The 21037-nt window shown below is 47.1% G+C and overlaps 1 protein-coding gene across 1 annotated transcript in view; it reads right to left on the bottom strand.

Moving 5' to 3' along the window:
- Positions 1–21037, bottom strand: part of LOC141117599 (interferon-induced very large GTPase 1-like) — a 62906-nt gene that overhangs the window by 17153 nt on the left and 24716 nt on the right. The window lies entirely within an intron of this gene.

The following is a 21037-nucleotide window of genomic DNA, read 5'->3' as shown; positions in this document are numbered from 1 at the left end:
ATACAGAGTGTCAATTTGGTTATGAACCCAGTAGCCTAAAAAGACTAGACACTTACCCCATGCGATGATTGCACCTATGAACCACCTGGCCGGGCCTCTGACTTAGTCCCAAAAGACCGGATCCGAGGGGGTCAATTTGGCAAGGTCATAGAGGGCTGATAAGGCGCTGTAGAGTTTGGCTGATTGACCCGAACTGGTAGCTGGACATCAGCAGAAAAATGAATAAATGTAATAATAAACAATACAGTTGACGGGGGCAAACTCTCCGCACCTGAACAACATGACACAGACAGAGTATTTGTGTTATAGACCAGCTCAGCGAAAGGCAATGCCAAACACACAGATTGGGATAGAGACACCGATCGTGATAAAAAGTAGTATAGACCATCAGCCTCCAAGTGAGGGAAGATTGGTGCAGAGTTAGAGGATGACATGGAGATAGATGAAAAATGATGAGTCCAAATATGTACCGTCTTACCTTACAATTCAATGGTCACAGATCTAGTGTCTCCCTCCGGCTCAGGCTGAACTGACAGCCTGATGAGCCGGTTTAAATCAGCCCTCCAACGAGCCGGCGTGTGACGTCACCGGCTCGAGGCGGACATGAAGACGCCTGTGCGCATGCGCACGGGCAGCTCTCCAGCCTGAAACTACAAAGACCGAGGCGAGGGTCCAAGCACATCCGAAAATCCGGGAGTGTCCATAAAACCCTCCATCCAATCCCCGCAGCGCTCAGGCATGCAGTGATGTTCCCGAGGGGGATAAAATCCCAGATGGCCAGGCCATCATGGGATCTTAAAGGGGCTGCCCGGCGATAACAGGCGTAGAGGTGGGCCTGCTGGAAGATGGATGTGGCAGGCGGTGTATATGGGAACACGGGACATGGGCCGGTTGAAATGGATGGTTCTGGATGAGAATGGAAATAAGGCACGCATGTGGATATTGGGACAGAACCACATATAGCTCCAATAAATGGAGTGTCAAATAAGCAACTGAGTTCATTTACATAAGTTTCAAACACTGGATAATAAATCACATACAGTTTTGAAAAAATGTGTCAATTTTGTCATAGCAGAGAGACAAAATATAGGCATTTAAATAACCATCAAATGACAAAATGTTGAATGCAAACTATATGAAAATAGAAAAAAAAAGAATAGAAAACTGTAAAAAAGAGTAAAACACACATGTGGTGTAAATAATGTATTTATATATTATCCATGGGAAAAAAGAAAGGGGGGGGGAGGGGAGGAAAAAAGATTGAAGAGTGGGAAAAGGGGGGGGGTGGGGGGAAACAAAGAAGAGGAGACTGAAAGCTGGTGGGTCTTCCCATTTTCATGGGAATGTAAGATGAGGATGAACCCAGAATGGGAACAAGACAAGGGTACATGGGAGCCCTGACTAGTGGAGAAAATGAGGGGAAAATCTGCGTGGACATTAGAAAACTATAAAAAGGATTTAAAGCTCAGATTTTCATTAAAGCCAGGAAAGCAAGTGGCCTTTAAATTGTAAATCCAACAAGCCTCTAGTTGTAGCAGTATACGGTCAACGCTGCCCCCTCGAGAATCTGGGGGAATGTGCTCAAGCACAAAGAATTCAATGAATTGCGGATTGAAATTGTGATACATGCCAATGTGTCGGCAGTATCCATTTTCTTTTTCTTTATGGGTTTGATATGATCTCGTATGCGTTGAAAAAATTGTCCTTTTGTTTTGCCTATATAGAAGCCACCACACCGGCATTGAGCAAAATATACAATGCCTGGTGTTTGACAGGTGACTCTATAATGAATGGAGTGCCACCTTCCATTAGGTAATTTGAGTTTGGTTTTTGCAGCGACATAGTCGCGCACGTCGCATGTACCACAAGGAAAAGTACCGCAATTCATGGATTCCATAGAGGGTTGTATGGTTTTGAAATGACTTCGAACCAATTGATCCCTCAAGGAGGGGGCTCGCTTGAAAGTAATTTCAGGGACATTGTTTATATGTTTGCTCACGATGGGATCTGCAACTAGAAGAGGCCAAAATTTATTTAAAATGCATTTGAATTGTTGATGCTGACAGGAGTATTGAGTGATGACTCGTACATTATCTGGCTTTTTCACTTGTTTATTCGAAAATATCAGTGAGTTCCTATTTTGTTCATCCGCTCTGTTAAAGGCTTTTTTGAGGCAGGTATGGCTGTACCCTCTAATCTTCAACCTGTTATATAGGTCCCTGGCTGCAGTTTTGAAATCCGAATCCCGACTACAATTACGCTTAAGTCTTAGATACTGACTATAAGGGATACTTTTAATTAAGGACGTGGGATGTGAGCTTTGGGCGTGAAGGATAGTGTTCCCTGCCGACGGCTTTCTATAGAGAGATGAGTCAAGTTTCCCGTCTGCATTGATGGAAATAACCAAGTCAAGAAACTCAATACTGCTCTGACTACAATTCATAGTGAATTTAAGATTGAAATTGTTGATTGAAATAATTCTTAGAAATTCGTTCAGCTCAGTATGAGTTCCGGACCAAAAGATAAGGACATCATCTATGAAACGATACCAAGCTAAAATTTTATCATGGAGATGATTGAGATCGTCCCTAATAAGGACTTCTTTCTCCCACCCCCCCAGGTACAGGTTCGCATAGGAGGGGCACATTTGGTCCCCATTGCGACCCCCTGTACCTGGAGGAAGTGGGAGGAATTGAAAACAAACACATTATGTTTCAGGATGTAATCCAGTAAATCCAAAATAAAAGCGTTGTATTTTGCAAAGGTTGGACCTCTCTCATTTAAATGTTGTTCTGTTACTTTAAGGTCTGCATTATGTGGAATGGCATTATACAAGCTTTCAACATCTAGTGCTACTAGCCAGGTGTCAGGAGGAAGAGACAAGTCCTCAATTGTTCTCAAAAGATCAATAGTGTCCTTTATGTATGATGAAAGTGCCGTTACATGGGGTTGTAGGTAGCTGTCTACCAGGGAACTGGCATTTTCAGTAAGATTTGAGCATCCAGAGATTATTGGACGTCCTGGGGGTTCAGTTAATGATTTGTGCACCTTTGGTAGTGCGTAAAATGTGGGGATCCTTGGATCTTTTACATTTAAGAAATTTAAAGTATTTTGGTCTATGACTCCTTGGCGATAAGTTCAAAAGATAATTGAACGATATTGTATGTCAAAATTTTTTTGATGACTGTTCTCGAGATGGGGCGATACCAATTCCGGTTTTTTAAAATATTCTGACACATGTTAACGTATTGGGGAATATTCATAACAACTAAGTTTCCCCCCTTGTCAGAGGGCTTAATTATTATGTCAGAATTAGTTTGTTAAGACTTAACCGCGTCAATCTGTTCTGAAGTTAAATTGGAAGTCTTAGTACTAGAGGTTTTAAGTTTCTCAATTTCTTTGGCTGTTTGTTGTATGAATGCCCAGATGTTTGGGTTAGTATTCAAAAGGGGAAAGAGTCTCGATTTAGGTTTGAAAGACTGAGGGGGGGTGCATTTTAAATACATTTTGGCTTCTTCTAGTTGCAGATCCCATCGTGAGCAAACATATAAACAATGTCCCTGAAATTACTTTCAAGCGAGCCCCCTCCTTGAGGGATCAATTGGTTCGAAGTCATTTCAAAACCATACAACCCTCTATGGAATCCATGAATTGCGGTACTTTTCCTTGTGGTACATGCGACGTGTGCGACTATGTCGCTGCAAAAACCAAACTCAAATTACCTAATGGAAGGTGGCACTCCATTCATTTTAGAGTCACCTGTCAAACACCAGGCATTGTATATTTTGCTCAATGCCGGTGTGGTGGCTTCTATATAGGCAAAAAAAAAGACAATTTTTTCAACGCATACGAGATCATATCAAACCCATAAAGAAAAAGAAAATGGATACTGCCATCAGCCGACACATTGGCATGTATCACAATTTCAATCCGCAATTCATTGAATTCTTTGCGCTTGAGCACATTACCCCAGATTCTCGAGGGGGCAGCGTTGACCATATGCTGCTACAACTAGAGGCTCGTTGGATTTACAATTTAGAGGCCACTTGCTTTCCTGGCTTTAATGAAAATCTGAGCTTTAAATCCTTTTTATAGTTTTCTAATGTCCACGTAGATTTTCCCCTCATTTTCTCCACTAGTCAGGGCTCCCATGTAGATATTCACAAACAGTCAGCGCAAAAACCATCAAATAAGCAAAGCTGCTGGACACTAAAGGCAAATATATAAGTCCTTTCATGTAATTCAGTAAAAAATAGTGCAGCGCTGAAGGAAACCTAAACTACTAAATTGTCATAAATGTCCATACAAATGCATGCGCAGTAAATGAATGAAGTAAAAAAGCCAGGAAGTGTCAACGGTGGTACAGGGTGCTTCATGCAAATCCGAAGTGCTCTTTAAACCGTGCTTACACCACTTGCTAGTCAAACCGCTCACCTTGTTAAAAGGACCCCTGAACTAACAGGAAGGTCTCATAGGCATTTACCACTTAATAGTGGTCGGGGTTATATCTTAAATGGAAAGCCGGAAACCTCGTCCTTAATTTGGCTTAAAAGTTTTCATCCATATTCACATGAAATGTATAAAGAAATAATATAGTGCTCTCTGTATAGCTAAAAAACGATTTCTTTTATTAAAAGACAGGTACTCCACATAAGAAGCACTATACCCAGTGCTAGGATAATAGGTGCATGTAATTTACAGGTGACAGTGAATAATAAGGCGGCTGCAGTGATGTCTATACGGGATAAATCTGGTCCGCATGCGTATCGTCCAGCGGGACTTCCTCAGCGGTCATAGGGTCCCATATGTCTGGTCAGTGATTTATAAGAAGCCTCCTTATTCACTCATCTGTTGCAAATAAAGTCCCGAGCGGTGACCGTCCAATCAGAACGCACCGCTTGGGAATAGGAAGTATAAGCAGCTTCGTGTTTATCCTGATTGCCATAGTGATCGACGTCATGATGACGCGACGTTGGATCACATGACACACTACGTCACATGGCACCTCCCACCTGAGTTACAGGCAGGGCAACAAGCCGCTGCAATAGGCTGACACTCGGGTATAGGGAGTGACTTAATAAAAGGTTTAAGACGTGATCCCGTCATAACGATGACGCGACGTCGGGTCACGTGACGGGCTACGTCAGTGGGTGCCTCCCTCCCTAGACCAAGATGGGGCTTGATCAGCTGTGAAAGGGTGACGCTCGGTCACATGATCCTACCAGCATCTCGTCAGCTGTATGGAACGTAAACAGAGGAGGAGGGCAGTAAACACAAACCCTCTCCCATCCCATCCCATCCAGAACAGGTTTGCACCTTTACAAAATCCCGGACCCAGGAGGGGAGGGGATTTTTTCAGGTCCCCAAGAGGCATGGGGAGGGGCGTTCCATTCATTCCACCCAATCCAGGGGGGAGGCCAGATGTGGCCCCACCCCTTGTGAACCCAGACAGTGGGCTAAGAAAAAGAAAAACCAGAGAGGAAGGAGAGGAGATAGGCGAACTCAAAAAAGTCAAACCACAGTAGGGGCTGGTATCTATAACCTTAGTGGCTCACCTTTGAGTGAGGATGAGATTAAGGTTTTGGATAAGGGCCTTAAATATGCCCCCACTCGTAATTTAAATAAATTTCAAACCTACACCAGTTTGCAAAAGTTTATTAGGAGTCTAAACATCAAGAAATACCATCTTTCTAATACTACAATACGAAACCCATCTAGTATCCAGAAACCTTCGACTATGCACTCAACTCTCCGCAATAAATCGGTCTTTAACCCCCCCTAATCGAGATACCAAACATGTGGAAGTGTTCAGGAATATGATCAGTAAAGATTTGGATACATTAAAAATCCGGAAGGTTAACGACCCAGCATTTATTAAAAGGGGTATTGAGTCTCTGACTGAGCGGAAAGATCTGGTAATACGCCCAGCCGATAAAGGCGGTGGCTTGGTTGTCTTGAGCAAAACTTATTATAACAATGAAATGGAAAATATGTTGGGTGATTACAATACGTATGTCTTACTTACTAAGGACTAGATGCTTCAATTTAAAGAAGAGTTACACTATCTTATTGAAAGAGGAAAACACATTGGAGTCCTTAGCTTAAAAGAAGCCTCATATTTAGATCCTTTTTTTTTGTCGCACTCCAATTATATATTTTTTGCCCAAAATTCACAAAAATAGTACCCATCCTCCTGGTCACCCTATAATCAATGGGATCGACTCAGTCTCTTCTAGACTGGGTCAATATATTGATTTTTTCCTCCAGCCTACCAGCCTATGGTTATGAAAACTCGCTCTTTTCTAAAAGACACTAAACATATTATTCATATTCTAGAGTCTCTCCCCCTCTCATCTTCGTGTGTGCTAATAACGGCGGACGTTAGTTCCTTATATACGATCATTAGCCACGAAGATGCACTAACTTCGGTGCAGTGGGCTTTTGGATCATCAGATCTGACCAGAAGGCATAAGAATTATATTTTAGACTGTCTGAGATTTTGTTTGGCTAAAAACTACTTTTGGTACAACAGACGTTTCTTTCTCCAAACAAGGGGGTGTGGCGATGGGGGCCCGTTTTGCTCCCAGTGTTGCCAACTTATTCATGGCACACTGGGAGGAAGAAGTGATCTATAAAAACACACCCCTGAACTCATCTGTTACCAATGGTACATCGATGATATTATTATGATCTGGGAGGGTGACAGATCTAATCTATATGTTTTCATGCAGAAATTGGATGAGAACAATAGAAACATTGTCCTCTCTTGGAATGTGGGTAATGATCATGTCACGTTCCTTGATCTTGATATTTACATAAAAGATAATCAGTTAGAGCTAAAAAATCATTTTACATTTATGTATCACAATTTCAATCCGCAATTCATTGAATTCTTTGCGCTTGAGCACATTCCCCCAGATTCTCGAGGGGGCAGCGTTGACCGTATGCTGCTACAACTAGAGGCTCGTTGGATTTACAATTTAAAGGCCACTTGCTTTCCTGGCTTTAATGAAAATCTGAGCTTTAAATCCTTTTTATAGTTTTCTAATGTCCACGCAGATTTTCCCCTCATTTTCTCCACTAGTCAGGGCTCCCATGTACCCTTGTCTTGTTCCCATTCTGCGTTCATCCTCATCTTCTATTCCCATGAAAATGGGAAGACCAACCAGCTTTCAGTCTCCTCTTCTTTGTCTCCCCCCTCCCCCCCCCCCCTTTTCCCACTCTTCAATCTTTTTTCCTCCCCTCCCCCCCCTTTCTTTTTTCCCATGGATAATATATAAATACATTATTTACACCACATGTGTGTTTTACTCTTTTTTACAATTTTCTATTCTTTATTTTTCTATTTTCATATACCGGTAGTTTGCATTCAACATTTTGTCATTTGATGGTTATTTAAATGCCAATATTTTGTCTCTCTGCTATGACAAAATTGACACATTTTTTCAAAACTGTATGTGATTTATTATCCAGTGTTTGAAACTTATGTAAATGAACTTATGTTGCTTATTTGACACTCCATTTATTGGGGCTATATGTGGTTCTGTCCCAATATCCCCATGTGTGCCTTATTTCCATTCTCATCCAGAACCATCCATTTCAACCGGCCCATGTCCCATGTTCCCATATACACCGCCCTTGGGCGTCAGCTCTGGCAGGCCATACGGACACTCAGGGCCTGCCACATCCATCTTCCAGCAGGCCCACCTCTACGCCTGTTACCGCCGGGCAGCCCCTTTAAGATCTCATGATGGCCTGGCCATCTGGGATTTTATCCCCCTCGGGAACATCACTGCATGCCTGAGCGCTGCAGGGATTGGATGGAGGGTTTTATGGACACTCCCGGATTTTTGGATGTGCCTGGACCGTCCCCCTCGCCGCACGGCTCTATGGTCTTTGTCGTTTCAGGCTGGAGAGCTGCCTGTGCGCATGCGCACAGGCGTCTTCATGTCCGCCTTGAGCCGGTGACGTCACACGCCGGCTCGTTGGAGGGCTGATTTAAACCGGCTCATCAGGCTGTCAGTTCAGCCTGAGCCGGAGGGAGACACTAGATCTGTGACCATTGAATTGTAAGGTAAGACGGTACATATTTGGACTCATCATTTTTCATCTATCTCCATGTCATCCTCTAACTCTGCACCAATCTTCCCTCACTTGGAGGCTGATGGTCTATACTACTTTTTATCACGATCGGTGTCTCTATCCCCATCTGTGTGTTTGGCATTGCCTTTCGCTGAGCTGGTCTATAACACAAATACTCTGTCTGTGTCATGTTGTTCAGGTGCGGAGAGTTTGCCCCCGTCAACTGTATTGTTTATTATTACATTTATTCATTTTTCTGCTGATGTCCAGCTACCAGTTCGGGTCAATCAGCCAAACTCTACAGCGCCCTCACAATCTTCACAGGCAAATTCATCAATTCACTTATATAACACAATACCACATAGAACTATCTATATTTCTATTTTATTACATTTCCTCATTTTTTCTTTTCTTTTAAATTATAATCTTATATTAAAAATCCCCCATCATCATTTTTCAGTCTGCCTCTGCAGCCAATTCTACACAGGGTCTGACCAGAACCCTCGAATTAATGTTGTGTTCTATGGACAATTAGATAATCACACCAATATAAAATTCAGTGTGAGTATATACGTATATATTTTTTCAGTAGGAGATGTTCTTTTCCCCTTCCCCCTTCCTTTTCCCTCCCCCCCCTCCTCCCCATTCCCCATCTCCCTTACTCCTTCACACTAATTTATTATCTATATATTTAATTCATAATTTAATTTTATGGTAATCTTAATGTCCCCCAGTGTCTCCCTATCAGCCCTCTATGACCTTGCCAAATTGACCCCTTCGGATCCGGTCTTTTGGGACTAAGTCAAGGGCCCGGCCAGGTGGTTCATAGGTGCAATCATCGCATGGGGTAAGTGTCTAGTCTTTCTAGGCTACTGGGTTCATAACCAAATTGACACTCTGTATGTACAATTTTACTGTAATTTTCAGATTGTTGTTATAATTCTGTCTCCTTTTGTCTATCTAGTGGTCTCAGTATAATAAATCTCTTGCACATCCCCTGAGGAAGCTAAAGTAGCGAAACATGTCGGGCTATTGTGCAATACCTTCTGCTGCGATTTATTACTCACCAGTATATGATGTTGACCACCAAATGTTCATAACCCCATACTGCCTAGTAGGGATGAGCTTCGTGTTTCGAGTCGAACCCATGTTCGACTCGAACATCGTCTGTTCGCCGAATTGCGAACGATATGGGCCGTTCGCGCCAAATTCGTGTGGCGCGTCACGGCCCATAATTCACTGCGGCATCGCAGTGCATTGCTGGCTGATGATTGGCCAAGCATGCACTATGACCCGCATGCTTGGCCAATCACAGCGCCGTCTGAACAAAGAGCCGTAATTGGCCAAAGCCAGGGGATTTAGTACACGCCCCACACTATATAAGGCCGCCTGCACGGCGGCCCTGTGTTGTGTGTGTTCCGGCGTTGAAAGAGATAGACAGAGAGACAGTGTCATTTGATTTGAGTTAGATAGATTAGGCAGAACAGTCAGTCAGTTAGCTGCACTTACAGTGTATTGTGTATATATATGCATCCCAGGTGTTGCATCCTCTTTCATGTGCCCTCTGGAATGCCCGCTCAGTCTTCAACAAACTAGTTTCTGTCAATGACCTTTTCCTCTCCAAATCCCTTAATCTATTTGCTATAACTGAAACCTGGCTCCAGGAATTTGATACTACCTCTCCAGCTGCACTGTCCCACAGTGGCCTTCTCTGGACTCACTCCACCAGACCCAGTGGACGAAAAGGAGGTGGTGTCGGACTTCTCCTCTCCCCACAATGCACCTTCCAGGTACTGCCCACACCTCCCTCTCTTTCCACCTGCTCTTTCGAAATGCACTGCATTCGTCTTTTCTCTCCAGCTTGTCTGAGGGTCGCAGTCATTAATCGGCCTCCTGGACCAGTGTCACGCTTTCTGGATGACTTCTCTGCATGGCCAGGCCCGGATTTACTCCCTTTGCCGCCCCAAGGCCGGGCCCTTCAATGCCGCCCCCTCCCCCCCCCACACACACACACACACACCACCAGAAAGAACCCCCAGACATGATACGGTCAAAGACTGCAGACATGATACAAGAGATGGTCAGAGACTGCAATCATAGTACAGGAGATGGTCAGAGATTGCAGACATGATACAGGAGACGGTCAGAGACTGCAGTTCCTATGGACATTAGTAGATAATGGCCGATAGGCCCTCTCACCTGACCCAGCGATACAGCAACGGTTCCCTCTGATCAGGAATCTGCTCACTCTGAATTGCCCGTGGCGAGTCTGTTGGGTAGCACCCAGATCTGTATTCCTGTAATGACTCCATTCCTTTCTCCGCCAGGGATGGCGCCAGGCTGTGTGGCTTTCCCTCTGGTGGCGCAGGGCAGCGGGGTTCTCTCTCTGATGGTGTTCCCTCAGCACTGCCCTCTCCCTCTGGAGTCCTGGGTGTACTTTCCTGGGTGTAGACCCCCCCAGGACAAACCACCCCCCTCCATTAGTACAGACCCCCCCAGGACAAACCCCCATCCATTAGTACAGACCCCCACCAGGACAAACCCCCCTCCCTTCATTAGTACAGATCCCCCCAGGACAAACCCCCCTCCCTTCATTAGTACAGACCCCCCCAGGACCAACCCCCCTCCATTCATTAGTACAGATCCCCCCAGGACAAACCCCCCTCCCTTAGTACAGACCCCCCTAGGACAAACCCCCCTCCCTTCATTAGTACAGACCCCCCCAGGACAAACCCCCCTCCCTTTATTAGTACAGACCCCCCCCAGGACAAACCCCCCTCCCTTCATTAGTACAGACCCCCCCCAGGACAAACCCCCTCCCTTCATTAGTACAGACCCCCCAGGACAAACGCCCCTCCATTAGTACAAACCCCCCAGGACAACCCCCCTCCATTAGTACATACCCCCCAGGTCAACCCCCCTCCATTAGTACAAACCCCCCTCAGGACAACCCCCTCTCCATTAGTACAAACCCCCCCCCAGGTCAACCCCCACCCCCTCCATTAGCACAGACCCCCCCAGGACAAACCACCCCTCCCTTCATTAGTACAGACCCCCCCAGGACAAACCCCCCCCTCCATTAGTACAGACCCCCCCAGGACAAACCCCCCCCCTCCATTAGTACAGACCCCCAGGACAACCCCCCCCTTCATTAGTACAACCCCCCCCAGACAAACCCCCCCTTCACTAGTACAGAGCCCCAGGACAACCCCCCTTCACTAGTACAGAGCCCCAGGACAACACCCCCCCCCTTCACTAGTACAGAGCCCCAGGACAACCCCCCCCTCCATAAGTGAACAGATGGAACAGATGGAGACAGGCTTGGGCGGGAGTGAGAGACACAAGAGAACACGCGCCCCCCCGCCCCGAGACCAGCCGCTCCGATCTCCGGCGGCTGCTCTCCTTCTCTGACAGGAGGAGGGAGGGGGGACAGGCTGAAGCCTCGAAAAAAACAGCAGCGGCGGCGGTGGGAGCGGAGGGAGCCGCGTCTGGACACAGAGAGTAGGAGGAGGGAGAGGAGCACTCTAGCGCTTCAGCGCCCCCACCTCTCTGGTGCCCGGGTGCACTGCATGCTGCTAGGTTAGTGTGGGGGGCGGCCGAGAAGTCATTGCAGGAGCGGCGCCGGGCCGCCCCTGTACCACTGCCGCCCCGAGGCCTGGCCTCGGTGGCCTTGTGGGAAATCCGGCCCTGTGCATGGCTACCCTATTTTCTCTCATCTGAAGTGCCTGCCATCATCCTAGGTGACTTTAACATTCCAATCAATGTTAATAATGCTACCACTTCTAAACTACTCAACTTAACCTCCTCTTTTAACCTAACACAATGGACACAAACCACCACTCACTCCAACGGCAACACTCTTGACCTTGTATTCTCCCATCGCTGCACTCCCTGCAATCTCTCCAATGCACCCTTTCCTCTCTCTGATCACAACCTTATCCGTTTCACACTCTCCTTGTCTCCTATATCCCATGCTGCCAACCCACAAACCACTACCCGCAGGAACCTTCGCAACCTCAAACCTTCCCTTCTTCACTCTGCTACTGATGGCCTTTATGACAAAATCGCACCCCTGTCCTGCCCAGACCTAACCACTTCCATCTACAACACCACGTTGTCATCCTCCCTAGACGTACTTGCTCCTCTTTCTACACGCAGAACCAGGCCCCATCTGCCACAACCCTGGCAAACAGACGACACCAGAAGTCTCAAGAGACGCAGCCGTGCTCTTGAGCGAGCATGGCGTAAATCTAAATCCCTGCAAGACTTTACCCTCTACAAATCTGTCCTTCTCAAATACAACTCCTGCCTCCACACTGCTAAACAAACCTATTACAACACTCTCATCAAAACCCTCTCATCCAAACCTCGTCAACTCTTTTCTACCCTTAATTCCTTACTTCACCCCCCACTGCCCCCTCCCACCAACTTGCTTACCGCTCAACATATTGCCAACCACTTCAATAGCAAAATCAACACAATTCGCAAGTAGATATCCAGCATTAAAATTCCTCCCCTACCCAACATATCAGGTCCAACACCACACTCAATACTCTCCTCCTTTTGCCCAGTTACCACAGAAGAAGTTGATAAACTCCTCTCCATGGCCCACCTCACTACATGTCCCCTGGACCCTGTCCCCTCTCAATTACTGCGACCACCTTCCCACTCTATCCTCAACTCCCTAACCCACATCTTCAACCTCTCCCTCTCCTCTGGCACCTTTCCTTCCCCGCTCAAACATGCACTGGTTACCCCCATACTCAAAAAACCCTCACTAGACCCCACCTGTTTGAATAACTTAAGACCTATCTCCCTTCTCCCGTTTGCCTCCAAGCTCATCGAACGCCTTGTTCATGACCAAATGAGTCGCTACCTCACGGACAACAACCTTCTCGATCCCCTACAGTCTGGCTTCCGCCTACAACATTCGACTGAAACTGCCCTACTAAAAATCACCAATGACCTAATAATTGCCAAAACCAATGGCCACTACTCCATACTCATACTTTTAGACCTCTCTGCTGCCTTTAACACAGTTGACCACCTGCTGCTCCTCAGCAAATTACACTCCCTTGGCCTCCGTGATTCTGCATTATCCTGGTTCTCCTCCTACCTATCTCAGCGCACTTTCAGCGTCACTTACAACTCCATCTCCTCCGCTCCCCTTCCTCTTTCTGTTGGGGTACCCCAAGGCTCTGTCCTTGGGCCTCTCCTTTTCTCACTCTATACCTCTTCCCTGGGCCAGTTGATCACCTCCCATGGCTTCCAATACCATCTCTATGCCGATGACACACAGATCTATCTCTCCACTCCCCAACTCACCCCCACTATCTCCTCACGGATCTCAAACTTGCTGAATGACATATCGGTATGGATGTCACACCACTTCCTCAAACTTAATCTTTCTAAAACTGAGCTTGTTATATTTCCTCCTTCACGGTCCCCCTCCTGTGACTTCACCATTAATATCAACAACACAACCATTGGTCCCTCCACACATGCCAGAGTCCTAGGTGTAATCCTTGACTCTGACCTCTCCTTCAGCCCCCATATCCAATCACTGGCTAAATCCTGCCGCCTTAACCTCCGCAACATCTCCAAAATTCGACCCTTCCTGACTAATGACACTACAAAACAACTTATTCACTCCTTGATTATTTCCCGCCTCGACTATTGCAACTCTCTCCTTAATGGCCTACCCTTAAGCAGGCTATCTCCCCTTCAGTCTATTATGAATGCTGCTGCTAGACTAATACAACTCACTAATCGATCCGTGACTGCTGCTCCTCTCTGCCAATCCCTTCACTGGCTTCCCCTACCCCACCGTGTAAAATTCAAAATGCTAACCATAACATACAAGGCCATTCACATCGCCCCCATCTACATCACCAACCTCATCTGCAGATATCGCCCAAATCGCCCCCTCCGCTCCTCCCAGGACCTTCTGCTCTCTAGCTCCCTTGTTACCTCCTCCCATGCTCGCCTTCAGGACTTCTCCAGAGCCTCTCCCATCCTCTGGAATTCCCTGCCCCAGTATGTCCGATCAGCCCCTACCCTGTCCAACTTTAGGAGATCCTTGAAAACTCATTTATTCAGGGAAGCCTATCCCACACCCACATAACTGTCCCTGAGCCACCCCCATCAAATCATTCTTTGCAGCTATTACCTTTTGTACCACCACCCCCTCCCTTTAGAATGTAAGCTCTACGAGCAGGGCCCTCCTGTACCTTTTGTATTGAACTGTACTGTAATTGTGTTGTCCCCCTTATACATTGTAAAGCGCTGAGTAAACTGTTGGCGCTATATAAATCTCGTATAATAATAATAATAATATATATATATATACACTGTATTCAGTTTAGCTAGATCCGTTCCTTTTATCTTCCTACTGACAGGCAGGCTTGTCTTGTTACAGTATTTACAGCTACCTGAAGAAAATTGCTGGTGTTCTTTTGATCCTATTAGTACCACAGTCAGGCAGCTAGACTATTTACAGTTAGTGCAGTGCGTCCTGCTCACAGTGTTCAGCTAAAACTACAAGTTAGTGGGGTGCGTCCTGCTCACAGTGTTCAGCTAAACCTACAAGTTAGTGGGGTGTGTCCTGCTCACAGTGTTCAGCTAAACCTACAAGTTAGTGTGGTGCATCCACCTCACAGTGTTCAGCTAAACCTAGAAGTTAGTGTAGTGAGACCTCTGCACAGTGTTCATCTAAAGCTACAAGTTAGTGCTGTGCGTCCTGCTTACAGTGTTCAGCTAGATCCGTTCCTGTTATCTTCTTACTGACAGGCAGGCTTGTCTTGTTACACTATTTACAGCTACCTGAAGAAAATTGCTGGTGTTCTTTTGATCCTATTAGTACCACAGTCAGGCAGCTAGACTATTTACAGTTAGTGCAGTGCGTCCTGCTCACAGTGTTCAGCTAAAACTACAAGTTAGTGGGGTGCGTCCTGCTCACAGTGTTCAGCTAAAACTACAAGTTAGTGTGGTGCGTCCACCTCACAGTGTTCAGCTAAACCTACAAGTTAGTGCGGTGCGTCCTGCTCACAGTGTTCAGCTAAACCTACAAGTTAGTGTAGTGAGACCTCTGCACAGTGTTCATCTAAAGCTACAAGTTAGTGCAGTGCGTCCTGCTCACAGTGTTCAGCTAAAACTACAAGTTAGTGCTGTGCATCCTGCTCACAGTGTTCAGCTAAAACTACAAGTTAGTGTGGTGCGTCCACCTCACAGTGTTCAGCTAAACCTACAAGTTATTTTTTTGCGAGCTCTGCACAGTGTTCACCTAAAGCTACCTGTAGAAGGTTGGTGGTGTTTTCCTGATCCTATCACTACCGCAGGCAGCTAAAAAAGCTACAAGTTAGTTTTTTGCGAGCTCTGCACAGTGTTCAGCTAAAGCTACCTGTAGAAGGTTGGTGGTGTTCTCATACCTACAGGCAGGCAGTTGATTTTGCTAGCTGCAGTATCAGTACATATATATATATATATATATATATCTCTATCCCAGCTTAGTGCAGCTACAGGCCATTAGTATGTCTGGAAGGCCAAGAAGGAGAGGCAGACAGTCACAAGCCAATAAGAGAGGGCAAGCAGGCTCTGTGTCTAGTGCTGGTCGTGGAGACGGTGCATCCTCATCAGCACGTGGCCGTGGGACACGCTTGGCCTTTTTTTCGGCAGCTGGCCGTGTTGAGCCGTAACATGCGGAAGACTTGGTCGAGTGGATGACCAAGCCGTCCTCATCCTCCTCATCCTCTCTCACCCATGCCCAGGGTACTTTGTCTGGCAAAGCAGCGGCCTCTTCCCTCGGCTCAATGTCATCAGTGACTCCTTCCCTAGCCCCACCATGTCCTCCTGAGGAGTCCCTCGAACTGTTTGACCACAGTGTTGGGTACATGCTCCAGGAGGATGCCCAGCGTTTGGAAGGCTCTGATGATGATACTGAGATGAAGGCAGTAACATGAGCACGGACAGAGGGGGTGCCCAAGAAGGACAGCAATCTGGCAGTCATGTTCCCCTCTGCTGCAGCATACTGCCAGGTTTGCTCCAGTGATGAGGAGGGAGGGGATGATGAGGTCACTGACTCAACGTGGGTGCCTGATAGGAGAGAGGAGGAGGAGGAGGCGGCACATCACCAACGAGGCAGGATGCCCTCCAGGGGCCAGCCTAAGGGCAGCACATTGACTGCATCACACCCCAAAGCTCCACATGTGCAGGGCGCTGCAGTCTCTGCACGTTATTCAAAAAGTTCTTTGGTGTGGGCCTTTTTTGAGACGAGTGCATCAGATCGCACCGCTGCTATTTGCAACATATGTCTCAAGCGTATCTCGCGTGGCCAAAACATCTCCCGCTTGGGTACCACATGCTTGACCAGACATATGTTGACCTGCCATGCAGTTCGTTGGCAAGCGTCTAAAAGAACCACACCAAAGAACAAAGAGGACCACTCCTTGCTCCTCATCAGCTGAGATCTCCAACCCCACTATACCTTCAGTCCTCTCTGAGACCTGCACTGAGAGGAATGAAGGTGTAGAATTAGGTGTGTCACAGCCAAGTACTTGTGGGCAATCTGCTTTTGGTACACCGATGTCAGATTGTACCAGGCAAATTTCCCTGCCCCAGCTGCTGCACCGCCGAAAGAAGTTTGCTCCCAGCCATCCACATGCCCGGCGGTTGAATGCTAGCTTGGCAAAATTGCTAGCACTTCAACTGCTGCCTTTTCAGTTGGTAGACTCTGCCCCCTTCCGTGAGTTTGTGGAATGTGCGTTTCCTCAGTGGCAGGTACCCAAATGCCACTTTTTCTCACGGAAGGCGATTCCGGCTCTCTACCGGCATGTGGAAGGCAATGTCCATGCCTCGCTGGACAGGGCGGTCAGCGGTAAGGTGCATATTACCGCTGACTCATGGTCCAGCAGGCATGGACAGGGACGTTACCTAAGTTTCACGGCGCATTGGGTGACTCTGCTGGCAGCTAGGAAGGATACAGGACAAGGTGCAGTAGTGTTGGAGGTTGTTCCGCCACCATGCCTCCAAAATGCTAATGATTGTGACACACCTCTCTCCTCCACCCCCTCCTCTTCTTCTTCCTCCATGGCCTCTTCCTGTGCTTTGTCCTCGGAACCAGCGGTGCTTCGTAGCCGTTAAAGGGGCTACGCAAGTACGCAGGCCAAATGATGCCATGCGGTGCTTGAGCTGGTGTGCTTGGGGGACAGGAGCCACACTGGGGCAGAGGTTCTGTCAGCTCTGCAGGGGCAGGTTCAGAGGTGGTTGACGCCACGCCAACTTAAGGCAGGAATGGTGGTTTGCGACAATGGCACCAACCTCCTCTCTGCCCTCCGACAGGGACAAATGACCCATGTGCCCTGTTTGGCTCACATCCTTAACTTGGTGGTGCAGCGGTTCTTGGGCAGGTACCCGGGCTTACAGAATGTCCTGAGGCAGGCCAGGAAAGTCTGTGTGCATTTCCGCCGGTCATATAATGCCAGTGCTCTGCTGACGGACCTCCAAAAGGAGGTTAACCTGCCCAAGAACCGCCTAATCTGTGACATGCCCACCAGGTGGAACTCAACGTTGGCCATGCTGCAGCGGCTGCACACGCAGCAGAGGGCCATCAATGAGTTCCTGTGCGACTATGGCACCAGAACAAGGTCAGGGGAGCTTGTTTTTTTTTCCCCACGCCAGTGGGCCATGATCAGGGATGCATGCACTGTCCATTTAAGGAGGCCACGAGGATGGTGAGCAGTGACAGTGCATGCATCAGTGACACTGTCCCCCTTGTGCACCTGTTGGAGCACACGCTGCGTGGAATAATGGACAGGGCACTTGGGGCAGAACAGAGGCAGGAAGAGGAGGACTTCCTTAGCTCTCAAGGCCCTCTTTATCCAGACAGTGTTCCTGCGTGCCCGCCGATCACACAGGAAGAGGACGAGGAGGAGGAGGAGGAAGATTGTGTCAGAGCCTGGCACTCAGCATCAGCAGCAGTCTTTAAGGGATCAGTCCCAAGAAACACATGGACTTGTAGGTGGCTGGGAGGAGGTGGCTGCAGACCATGTTGTCCTTAGTGACCCAGAGGACTCCGGACCGAATGCCTCAGCAAACCTACGCTGCATGGCCTCCCTGATCCTGCAAAGCCTGCCGAAGGATCCTCGTATTCGTGGTATCAAGGAGAAGGACCAATACTGGCTGGCAACCCTCCTTGATCCACGTTACCTTATCTTGCCATCGCAGAGGGAGCAGAGGATGAAACATCTTCGGGAGGCCTTGCAGAAAGGTCTGTGCAACGCGTTCCCAGAGACTGGGAGGTTACAAACTCCTGTTTCTGGACAACGTGTTGCTGAGGCTTCGGTCAGTCAAAGAAGGAGCGGTGGAGAAGGTGGCCGTCTGACCGATGCATTCAGACAATTTTTTGGTCCGCAGCCCCAAGGTATGATCGGTTCCAGCAACCATCGCCAGCATCTGTTTTACATGGTGCAGGAATACTTAGGGGCAAGATCTGACTTGGACACCTTTCAAACCGAAAATCCTCTGGGTTACTGGGTCTTGAGGATGGATCACTGGCCAGAGCTTGCACAGTATGCAATTGAGCTACTGGCCTGTCCTGCATCCAGCGTTCTTTCGGAACGCACATTCAGTGCTGCTGGAGGCTTTGTAACCGATCACAGGGTGCGTCTGTCCACCGACTCGGTCGATCGACTGACCTTCATAAAAATGAATCAGTCTTGGATCACCACCAGCTACCAAGCACCTGATGCTGATGTAACCAAATAATTTTTTTTGAAATCTCAGATCCCTTCAAAGACTGCCTATGCTGATGCTGAGTGACTATCCCTGAGTAATTATCCTCTTCCTCCTCAATCATCACGCTGATAGCTTGTAAGAACATTTTTGGTTCTGGGCGCCACCACCAGTGCCTAAGGCACAATTTTTCAGCCCCTGTTTAACAGGGGCGTGTAATTACAATTTTTGATGCAATACTTTGCAGCAGGGCTCGTTTCTGCGTTACAGCTAGAGTATCTGTGAGGGGTTGCAGTGTTGTGGCACCAGCACCAGTGCCTTAGGCCCACTTTTTCAGCCCTTGTTTAGCAGGGGCGTGTAATTACAATTTTTGATGCAATACTTTGCAGCAGAGCTCATTTCAGCATTCCAACTAGAGTGTCTGTGTGGGGTTGCAGTGTTGTGGCACCAGCACCAGTGCCTAAGGCCTAATTTTTCAGCCCCCCGTTCAACAGGGGCATGTAATTACAATTCTTGATCTAATATTTCACAGCAGGGCCCATTTCTGCACCCACCAAGAGCGAGTGAGGACTTACAGTGTTGTGGCACCAGCACCACCACCACCACCAAAGGCCCAATTTTTCTGCCCCTGTTCAACAGGGGCATGTAATTACAATTCTTGATCTAATATTTCACAGCAGGGCCATGTGAGGGCTTACAGTGTTGTGGCCACAACAACACCTAAGGCCCAAATTTCTGCTGAGTATATAGGGCAGGCCCCTACTTTCAAACATCTAACTTACAAACGACTCCTACTTGCAAACGGAAGGAGACAACAGGAAGTGAGATGAAATCTACCCCTAGGAAGGGAAATTCTCTCCTGTAAGAGTTAATATGGGAAAAACATTTCTCCTTTCCACTGATGCTTTCCAATCCTTGTTCCACAAAAAACCCCAAATTTTCAAAAAACATTTGTCATTGGGACAAAAAGTGAGGTGAAATCTTCTGAAGAGGAGGAAAGACAGCAAAACAAATGTCACAGGGGTGATAACCCTTCCCTATGTTTTCCAAAAAGCTTAAAAAAGATTTTTTGGCTGGAGCTAAACACGTTAAAAATGTACCCGTTCAAAATTACAAACAGATTCTACTTAACAACAAACCTACAGTCCCTGTCTTGTTTGCACCGCCTGTATACTGCTGTTCAGAGTATATAGGGCATGGTTGCCCCACACCTTTCCTTATTTTAATTTGGGTGCGGGGTTCCCCTTAATATCCATACAAGACCCAAAGGGCCTGGTAATGGACTGGGGGGTACCCATGCCGTTTGTCTCACTGATTTTCATCCATATTGCCAGGACCCGACATTACATTAAACCCGCAAGCAGTTTTAAATGAGATTTTTTCTTTTAAAAATTACATTTTGTGCAGGGACTGTTCTAAACACGGGAAACACGCGCCACTTTACAGGCATACTATAGACACCCCCCAGGTACGATATTTAAAGGAATATTTCACTTTTTTTTTTTACTTTAAGCATCATTAAAATCACTGCTCCCGAAAAAACAGCCATTTTTAAAAGTTTTTTTTGCATTGATACATGTCCCCTGGGGTAGGACCCGGGTCCCCAAACCCTTTTTAGGACAATACCATGCAAATTAGCCTTTAAAATGAGCACTTTTGATTTCGAACGTTCGAGTCCCATAGACGTCAATGGGGTTCTAACGTTCGTGCGAATTTTCGGTCCGTTCGCAGGTTCTGGTGCGAACCGAACCGGGGGGGGGGGGGTTCGGCTCATCCCTACTGCCTAGTTACAGTATGCTTTGTTTGTTTTTTCTTTTAAGCATATTATGTTAATAAAAATTATGTTTTACCTATAGTAAGTCAATTGTGTATCTCTATATCTGACACTGTAAAAATCCCCCTATCCTCTTTCATATTGTGAAATATGAAATCCACCAGCAATATGAAAGGTCTCAGGGTTGGGTGGATTCTTGGCTGGAGCCATCTCTCCAAAAATGACAGGTGAGGGGACATCTGCCATCCACCACAATGACGCCCGCTGGGGCATCTAGTCTTCATTGGGATGAGGTGTCTTTAGAAAGGGTGTTCTCACCAACCGGACCAAACCATTACAATTCTATTTTTAAAGAGTCTCCATTATGTCAGGAATTGCAGAGAAATTAGCATTTTTGTTCCTGTGTGTGGGCCGCTGCCTTAGCATTAGAGCTAACTGGGTCTGAACCAGGAA

This window comes from Aquarana catesbeiana, linkage group LG13 (genome assembly GCF_042186555.1).
Source record: "Aquarana catesbeiana isolate 2022-GZ linkage group LG13, ASM4218655v1, whole genome shotgun sequence".
NCBI classification, from domain to species: domain Eukaryota; kingdom Metazoa; phylum Chordata; class Amphibia; order Anura; family Ranidae; genus Aquarana; species Aquarana catesbeiana.
The sequence above is the reverse complement of the archived record's forward strand: the minus strand, read 5'-3'. Positions and strand labels throughout refer to the sequence as shown.